Raw genomic sequence first — 8,448 nt, 5'->3', positions numbered from 1 at the left:
GATTGGAGGGTGGCTAATGTGGTGTCATTATTTAAGAAAGGTGGTAAGCAAAAGCCAGGGAACTGATGTCAGTGGTGGGTAAGTTGTTGGAGGGGATTGTGAGGGATAGGATCTATGTGCATTTGGAAAGCCAAGGACTGATTAGGGATAGTCAACATGGTTTTGTGCATGAGAAATGATATCTCACCAACTTAATTGAGTTTTTGATGAAGTGACAAAGACGATTGAAGAAGGCAGATGTTATCTATACAGATTTAAGCAAGGCATTCGCCAAGGTTCTTCATGGTAGACAGGTTCGCATGGTTAGATCACATGGAAGCCAGGAAAAGCTAGCCAATTGGATACAAAATTGGCTTGAAGACACAGAGGATGGTGCTGGAGGGTTGTTATTCAGATTGGAGGCCTGTGATCCGAAGTGTACTGCAAGAATCAGCTGGCTCCATTGCTTTTTGTCATTTATATAAATGATTTGGATGGAAGTAGGGGAGGAATGGTCAGTAGGCGAGTTTGAGAATATTTGTAGCTCAGGTTGAGGTTCTGGATGTAAGTTTGCTCGCTGAGCTGGAAGGTTTGTTTTCAGACATTCTGACACCATACTGGGTAACATCATCAATGAGCCTCTGGTGAAGTGCTGGTGTTACGTCCCGCTTTCTATTTATGTCTTCAAGTTTCCTTGGGTTGGTGATGTCATTTCCTGTTTTTTTACTCAGGGGATGGTAAATGGGGTCCAAGTCAATGTGTGTGTTGATTGAGTTCTGGTTGGAATGCCATGCTTCTAGGAATTCTCATGCGTGTCTCTGTTTGGCTTGTCCTAGGATGGATGTGTTGTCCCAGTCGAAGTGGTGTCCTTCCTCATCTGTATGTAAGGATACTAGTGAGAATGAGTCGTGTCTTTTTGTGGCTATTTGTTCATGTATCCTAGTGGCTATTTTTCTGCCTATTTGTCCAAACACTACTCAAGAGCCTGGAGGAGGAATGCCTCATTCTGCCTTGGGACCCTGCAACCACACGGGATAAACATGGATTTCAACAGTTTCCTCATCCGTGCCCCCCGCCCCCAACCCAGTCCCAGTCCTAGTCCCAGTCCCAAGGCTCTAACTCAGCACCACCCTCCGGACCGTCCATCACTGCCCCCTCTAACCTATCACCTCCCTCAACTTCATCCACCTATCGTTTTCCCAGCTACCTCCTCCCAATCCCAGCTACCTCCTCCCAACCCCAGCCCCCCTCCCATTTATCTCTCAGCCCCGACCCACAAGCCTCATTCCTGATGAAGAGCTTATGCTCAAAAAGTTGATTCTCCTGCTCCGCATATGCTGCCTGACCTGCTGTGCTTTTCCAGCACCACACTCTTGACTCTGATCTCCAGCATCTGCCGTCCTCACTTTCTCCAGAGTACAACAGGACCTTGATCAGTTGAGCAAATGAACTGAATAATGGTAGATGGAATTTAGTTTAGATAAATGTGAGGTACTACATTTTTGGCAAGGCAAATCAGGACAGGACTTGGACACTTAATGGTAAAGTCTTGGCAGTGTTGCTGAACAAAGTTCTGGGGGTGCAGATTCACTCAGTTCCTTGAAAGTGGAGTCACAAGTAGATAAAGTAGTGAAGAAGGCATTTAATACACTTGCCTTTATTGGTCAGTGCATTGAGTATTGGGATGTCATGCTGTGACTGGACAGGATATTGGTTCGGCCAGTTTTGGAATACTGCGTTCAATTCTGGTCCCCCTGCAGTAGGGAAGATGCTGTTCAAGTTGAAGGGTGCAGAAAAGATTTACAAGAGCGTTACCAGGATTGGAGGGTTTGAGCTATAGGGAGAGGCCGAATGGTTAGGAATGTTTTTTCCCTGGAGCGGAGGGTTGACACATATGGAGGTTTCAAAAATCAAGAGGGGTATGGATAGGGTGAATAGCCTGGGTGTTTTCTCAGGGTAGGGAAGTCCAAAACTAGAGGAAAGGGAAAAGATTTAAAAGGAACCTAAGGGGCAACTTTTTTCATGCAGAGGGTGGTATGTGTATCGAATGCGCTGCCAGAGGAAGTGGTGGAGGCTGGTACAATTACAACATTTAAAATGCATTTGGATAGGTATATGAATAGGAAGTTGTTAGAGGCATATGGGCTAAAGACTGGCAAATGGGATTAGATTAATCTGATAGGCTTGGATGAGTTGGACTGAAGGGTCTGTTGCCGTGCTGTCTCTGCCTTTGACTCTATGTCTATGTGATGTTTTAGCCTCATGTAATGTTTTTTTGCTGCAGAGACTTCCACAAGCTCTCCACTCTGTAGATGGAGGCATTCCTCCTTAGTGCTACCCTGTGTACTTCCTCAGATAAGAAACCCAAAACTGCACGCGATACACCACGGTATGGACTCACACTGTACAATTGTAGAAAGGCATCTCTGCTCCTGTAATCCAATCCTCTCACCATCAAAGCCAACGTACCTTCACTGCCTGCTGCTCCGGCAACACTAACTTTCAAAGACTTGCGTGTATGAGGGACACCCTGCTCTTGTAGCGTCTCCTTTCTCAGTTGATCAACATTCATTTTTTTTCCTGTTTTTGCTACCGGACCTCTCGTTGAAATATATTATACCACCTTGCATTTGCCCATTCGCTGAACTTGTCTTCATCGCACCATTGATTTGATATCGACACGTTCGGGTAAGTTTTCCACGTTTTTGTTTGGAAGCATACCAGTGTGTTGGGGCTGGAGTAGGGGAGTGCAGTTCTGGTAAGTGGTGTCTCACAGGATGATTTGCTGCTGATATCTCTCATTTCCTTTGTCATTGATTTTTCTCTCTCTCTACTGCCTGATGCCAGCTTGCGTTTCAGGAAGAGCCAGAGGCACGTCACAGCCTGTGTGCAGGCAGCAAGCAGTCAGGGCGAGGTGGTCATCTCAGCTTCGACCCAAGAGTGGTCCATCAAGAAGCACCTATACAGCACCCGGGACGTCACTGCAGCCGAGACTGTGGGCCGTGTGCTAGCTCAACGCTGCCTTGAGGCCGGGATCGGCTACCTCCAATTCCGGGCTATCCCTTGGGAATACCGGGCAGAGTCGGTAAGTCCCGAGAAATTTAAGAGAATGAGGGTCCTGATTAGTTTAGGAGGAAAGATGGGTGATTCACTTAAACAGGATTGTGGCTGATTGCATCCGGCCTCAACTCCACAGTCCTGCCCACTGTCTTGAAACCATTACTGACTAAAAAATTGTCTACCACCTCAAATTTATTCAGTGACTGTCACACTCTGGAGAAGCAAATCCCCTTATGAGAACATAGAACATAGTAAAATACAGCGCAGTACAGGCCCTTCGGCCCTCGATGTTGCGCCGACCGAAGCCTACCTAACCTACACTAGCCCAATAACCTCCATATGCTTGTCCAATGCCCGCTTAAATGACCATAAAGAGGGAGAGTCCACCACTGCTACTGGCAGGGCATTCCATGAATTCACAATCCGCTGAGTAAAAAATCTACCCCTAACATCTGTCCTATACCTACCACCCCTTAATTTAAAGCTGTGTCCCCTCGTAACAGCTGACTCCATACGCGGAAACAGGTTCTCACTGTCAACCCTATCTAAACCCCTAATCATCTTGTACACCTCTATCAAATCTCCCCTAAACCTTCTTTTCTCCAATGAGAAAAGTCCCCAAGTGCCTCAGCGTTTCCTCAATGATCTTCCTACCATGCCAGGCAACATCCTGGTAAACCTTCTCTGCACTCGTTCCAATGCCTCCACATCCTTCCTATAGTATGGCAACCAAAACTGCACACAATACTCCAGATGAGGCCACACCAGAGTCTTATACAACTGCAACATGACCTCAGGACTCCGGAACTCAATTCCTCTACCAATAAAGCCCAGTACACCATATGCCTTCATCACAGCACTATTTACCTGGGTGGCAACTTTCAAAGATCTGTGTGCATGGACACCAAGATCCCTCTGCTCATCCACACTACCAAGTAGTCTACCATTAGCCCAGTAATCCATCTTCTTGTTACTCCTACCAAAGTGAATGACTTCACACTTAGCTACATTGAATTCCATTTGCCACCTTACTGCCCAGCTCTGCAACTTATCTATATCGCGCTGTAACCTGCCACATCCTTCTTCGCTGTCCACAACTCCACAGACTTTCGTGTCATCCGCAAACTTGCTCACCCAGCCTTCAAGCCCCTCCTCCAGGTCATTTATAAAAATGACAAACAGCAATGGTCCCAAAACAGATCCTTCTGGAACACCGCTAGTAACTGCGCTCCAAGATGAACTATACCATCAACTACTACCCTCTGTCTCCTTCCAGCCATCCAATTCCTAATCCAAGCCTCTAATGCACCCTTAATGCCATATCTCCGTAGTTTTTGCATTAGCCTGCCATGGGATACTTTATCGAACGCCTTGCTAAAATCCATATACACCACATCTACTGTTTTACCCTCGTCCACTTCCTTGGTCACCTTCTCAAAGAATTCAATAAGGTTTGTGAGGCACGACCTGCCCTTCACAAAGCCATGCTGACTATCCTTGATCACATTATTCCTATCCAGATGTTCATTAAATCCTATCCCTTACAATTCTCTCTAAGACTTTGCCCACAACAGAAGTGACACTCACTGGCCTATAGTTACTCGGGCTATCCCTGCTCCCCTTCTTGAACAAGGGGACCACATTTGCTATCCTCCAGTCTTCTGGCACTATTCCCGTAGACAATGACGACATAAAAATCAAGGCCAATGGATCCGCTATCTCCTCACTAGCTTCCCAGAGGATCCTAGGATAAATGCCATCAGGCCCAGGGGACTTATCTATTTTCATCCTTTCCAGTATTCCCCCGACCTCTTCCCTACGTACCTCAAGGCCATCCATTCTAATCACTTGTGACTCAATATTCACATCAGCAACAGTGTCCTGTTCCTGAGTGAATACTGAAGAAAAGTTTTGATTCAGTGTCTCACCAATCTCCTCCACCTCCACACACACAACTTCCCACTCCTATCCGTGACTGGACCGATACCTACCCTAGTCATCCTTTTATTCCTGACATACATGTAGAAAGCCTTTGGGTTTTCCCTAATCCTACCAACTAAGGACTTTTCATTACCCCTTCTCGCTGCTCTTAGCTCTCTCTTTAGATCCTTCCTGGCTACCTTATAACTCTCAATCGCCCCAACTGAACCTTAGGCCGCCCTCTTCCCTTTCACAAGGCATTCCAATTCCTTATTAAACCATGGCTCCCTCACAAGACCCTTTACTCCCTGCCTGACTGGTACATACTTATCAAGGCCACCCATTAGCTGTTCCTTGAACAATCTCCACATATCATTTGTGTTCTTCCCTTGAAGCCTATTTTTCCAATCCACGCATCCTAAGTCATGCCTCATCGCATCATAATTTCCCTGCCCCCAGCTATAACTGTTGGCCTGCAGTGCACACTTATCCCTCTCCATCACTAGAGTAAAAGTCACCGAGTTGTGGTCACTGCCCCCGAAGTGCTCACCTACCTCCAAGTCTAACACCTGGCCTGGTTCATAACCTAGAACCAAATCCAGTATAGCCTCACCTCTTGTTGGCCTGTCTACATATTGTGTCAGGAAACCCTCCTGCACACATTGGACAAACACCGACCCATCTAACGAACTCGAGCTATAGCTTTCCCAGTCAATATCTGGGAAGTTAAAGTCCCCCATAACAACCACCCTGCTACTTTCACTCTTCTCCTGAATCATCCTGGCAATACTTTCCTCTACTTCTCTCGGACAATTAGGAGGCCTGTAGAAAACTCCTAACAGGGTGACCTCACCTTTCCTATTTCTAACCTCCGCCCACACTACCTCAGATGGCAAGTCTTCCTCCATCACCCTTTCTACTGCTGTAATACTATCCTTGACAAGCAATGCCACACCTCCCCCTCTTTTACCCCCATCTCTGACCCTACAAAAACATTTAAACCCTGGAACCTGCAACAGCTATTCCTGTCCCTGTTCTACCCACGTCTCTGTAATGGCCACAACATCGAAGTCCCAGGTACCAACCCTCGTCATGTCTATTATTAAACGTGCCACATGTTAAGCCTAAAACGATGACCTCTCATATGAACGAGGACCGTAAGGAAGCCACTCAGCTCCTACAGCTTACTCTGCCATTCAATAAGATCATGGCCGATCTGATTTTAACTTTGACTCAATGTTGCAGTACATCCTCCCAAATCTTTCAGCCTCTTAACCTACATTGCCCCACAAGGGGAAACATCTTCTCTGCGTCTACTTTGTTAATCTCCTTTAGCATCTTACAAACTTCAATTAGATCTTGTGGGTGAATTACCACAAGCTACCTTTAATTTGGCTACTTACTAAGGAAACTCCAAGACAATCCAGTATTAAAACAGAGGAACCTCTATTATCTGAATGAGTTGGGCGAGCACCTTCTCGTTCGGATTGCAGTGCTCTACCAGACAGTTTGTTTCAATCAATAATTTTGATGAGTCTGCTATTTGAACAAACTAATCTTTGCATTCTGCAAATTGCAGGTTAAACTGAGAAGGACTTAAACCCTTAACATCACATAAATATATGAAATCCCTGCATGAAGCAAGGTCCTGAACAGCTTCTACAATCACAAGAGCATTTGTCAAGTTTCTGTGAACTCAGTGTCACAGTAGGAAATCAGAAGCACTGCCTTGCGCATGTTTACTTTCTCGGCAATTTATTTCAAGAACTGCCCAGTAAAGTGACGGAACTAAAGCACTTACGTTTGAAAAGGACTGTGTAAATAATCCTTACGTGAAACCAAAAACTCCACTCATTGTTGCTTGAGGTGATTGTGTTTCTTTGATTTTGCCAGTGTTTTCACATGTTCTTCAGTACAGGCAATCCAAATTCACCTACCTCTTTGATGTAATATTTTTATTTGACCTTGAGACCTTGTTCGGATAATCTGAAATACGGATAATTGAGGTTAGTCTGTACTTAATCTTTATTGCACGTGGCAGCCAAAATAAGGACCTCCGGTCAGCGAGTTAGGCCTCACAACCCAGCTTGGGTATTACCTGATTCATGGTGGAATTTAGCTACGATTCCGACCTACAATGTCTGTCTTTGGATGTCCAGGGTATCATCCTTGTACAGTGCCGTTCTTCAGAGTTCTGCTGCTGAGGAATCCTGAATCTGAAATCTACTAGAATTTTCTGCCTTGTGATGTGACATGATTGATGCTCCTTTAGATTTGTTCATCCACAATATTGATTCTGGAGTATTCAAGTCTTTGGATTGCCTTCTTATTGGGAGTAGCTTTTCTGTTCCTTGTTACACTTGATGCCAACTTTCTATTCAAAACATTGCATGTTGTGCCAGTAACCCCTTCACTTCAGTACATCCCTCATGCAGGGAATATTAATTACCTATTAGTCACAAGACAGCTGGTTGTCAAACAATTAACTTTGCTAACCCTGGAAACGGGTTATTTATGTTGCTTTGACTCCTTTTTCTCCCAGGGATGGTTAATTGGCATGTTGCCTTTAATTCCTTCATAACAATTTCTCCTTGTCCCTTACATCTCAGGAAACAGTTCAAGTCTGCAGTATCGCAATCTTCTAAACTGAGTTTTAACCTGGGATAAAAATGGGAGTTTGTCAGTCGAAATAGCAATCACAAAACCCTGGAATAATGAAAGAAATGTTGTGGGGGAGGAGGAAACAATCAGAATTTTTTTAGGCTCATCGATTGAGGTAGGAATCACAATCCCATAGGGATAGTTGTCTGGGAGAGGTATTACAGAAGAAGAGGGTAGATTTGACAGTAGGAGAAGAATCACTGCCTCAGGATTGGGCAGAGAAGGGACAGCTACCTTGTGGGGTAGAGAGAGGGAGGGCAGCAAGGGGCTATCAGCGAATAAACTCACCTCATCTCCATCTCTCTGTGCTCTGCAGGTCCAGCGATTCCGCTCTGCACTAAAAGACAGTGGGCTGATCCTCAGCGAACCACGGAGAGTGTACCAGTCGACGCATGGGAATTTAGGAACGAAGGTGAGATGGGGCAAAGGCATCGCAACAAGTTCGTTTCGATTCCTAAATAAAGCAAAAGATTCTGTCTGACTTCAGAACTCATTCTTTTCACGGGTTGTCATAAGGGATGCGGGGTGAGGGTGCAGGCTTCACACACAGCAAGATGATCCCAGATTGCTCCATCTCCCTACCATCAGCCAAGGTTTATTCTGAGCTCACTGATCTTATCTGCTGGGGGACTGACTGGTCTCCTGCCTGTTCCTGTATAACAGGATTGAGGAACGGAATGATCTCCTGTTCCTGTGTTACAAGACAAGGGGAGTACTCAGTGAATGATAGGACACTAGGAAACTCAGAGGAACAGGGGTCTTGCCCACAGATCCCTGAAGGTGAAGAGACAGATAAATAGATATCTAAGCATCCATGACCATTTCCAT

General features: G+C 45.5%; 1 long non-coding RNA gene across 1 annotated transcript; it reads left to right on the top strand.

Annotated features, from left to right (window-relative positions):
• Nucleotides 1-2,652: 2,652 nt before the first annotated feature.
• Nucleotides 2,653-8,101, top strand: LOC140486113 (uncharacterized). The gene is made up of 3 exons (XR_011962525.1): nucleotides 2,653-2,667; nucleotides 2,827-3,064; nucleotides 7,937-8,101. It is a non-coding gene; the product is annotated as an uncharacterized lncRNA (long non-coding RNA).
• The last annotated feature ends 347 nt before the right edge of the window (nucleotides 8,102-8,448 follow it).

This window comes from Chiloscyllium punctatum, chromosome 15, assembly GCF_047496795.1.
Source record: "Chiloscyllium punctatum isolate Juve2018m chromosome 15, sChiPun1.3, whole genome shotgun sequence".
Taxonomy (NCBI): Eukaryota; Metazoa; Chordata; class Chondrichthyes; order Orectolobiformes; family Hemiscylliidae; genus Chiloscyllium; species Chiloscyllium punctatum.
The sequence above is the reverse complement of the archived record's forward strand: the minus strand, read 5'-3'. Positions and strand labels throughout refer to the sequence as shown.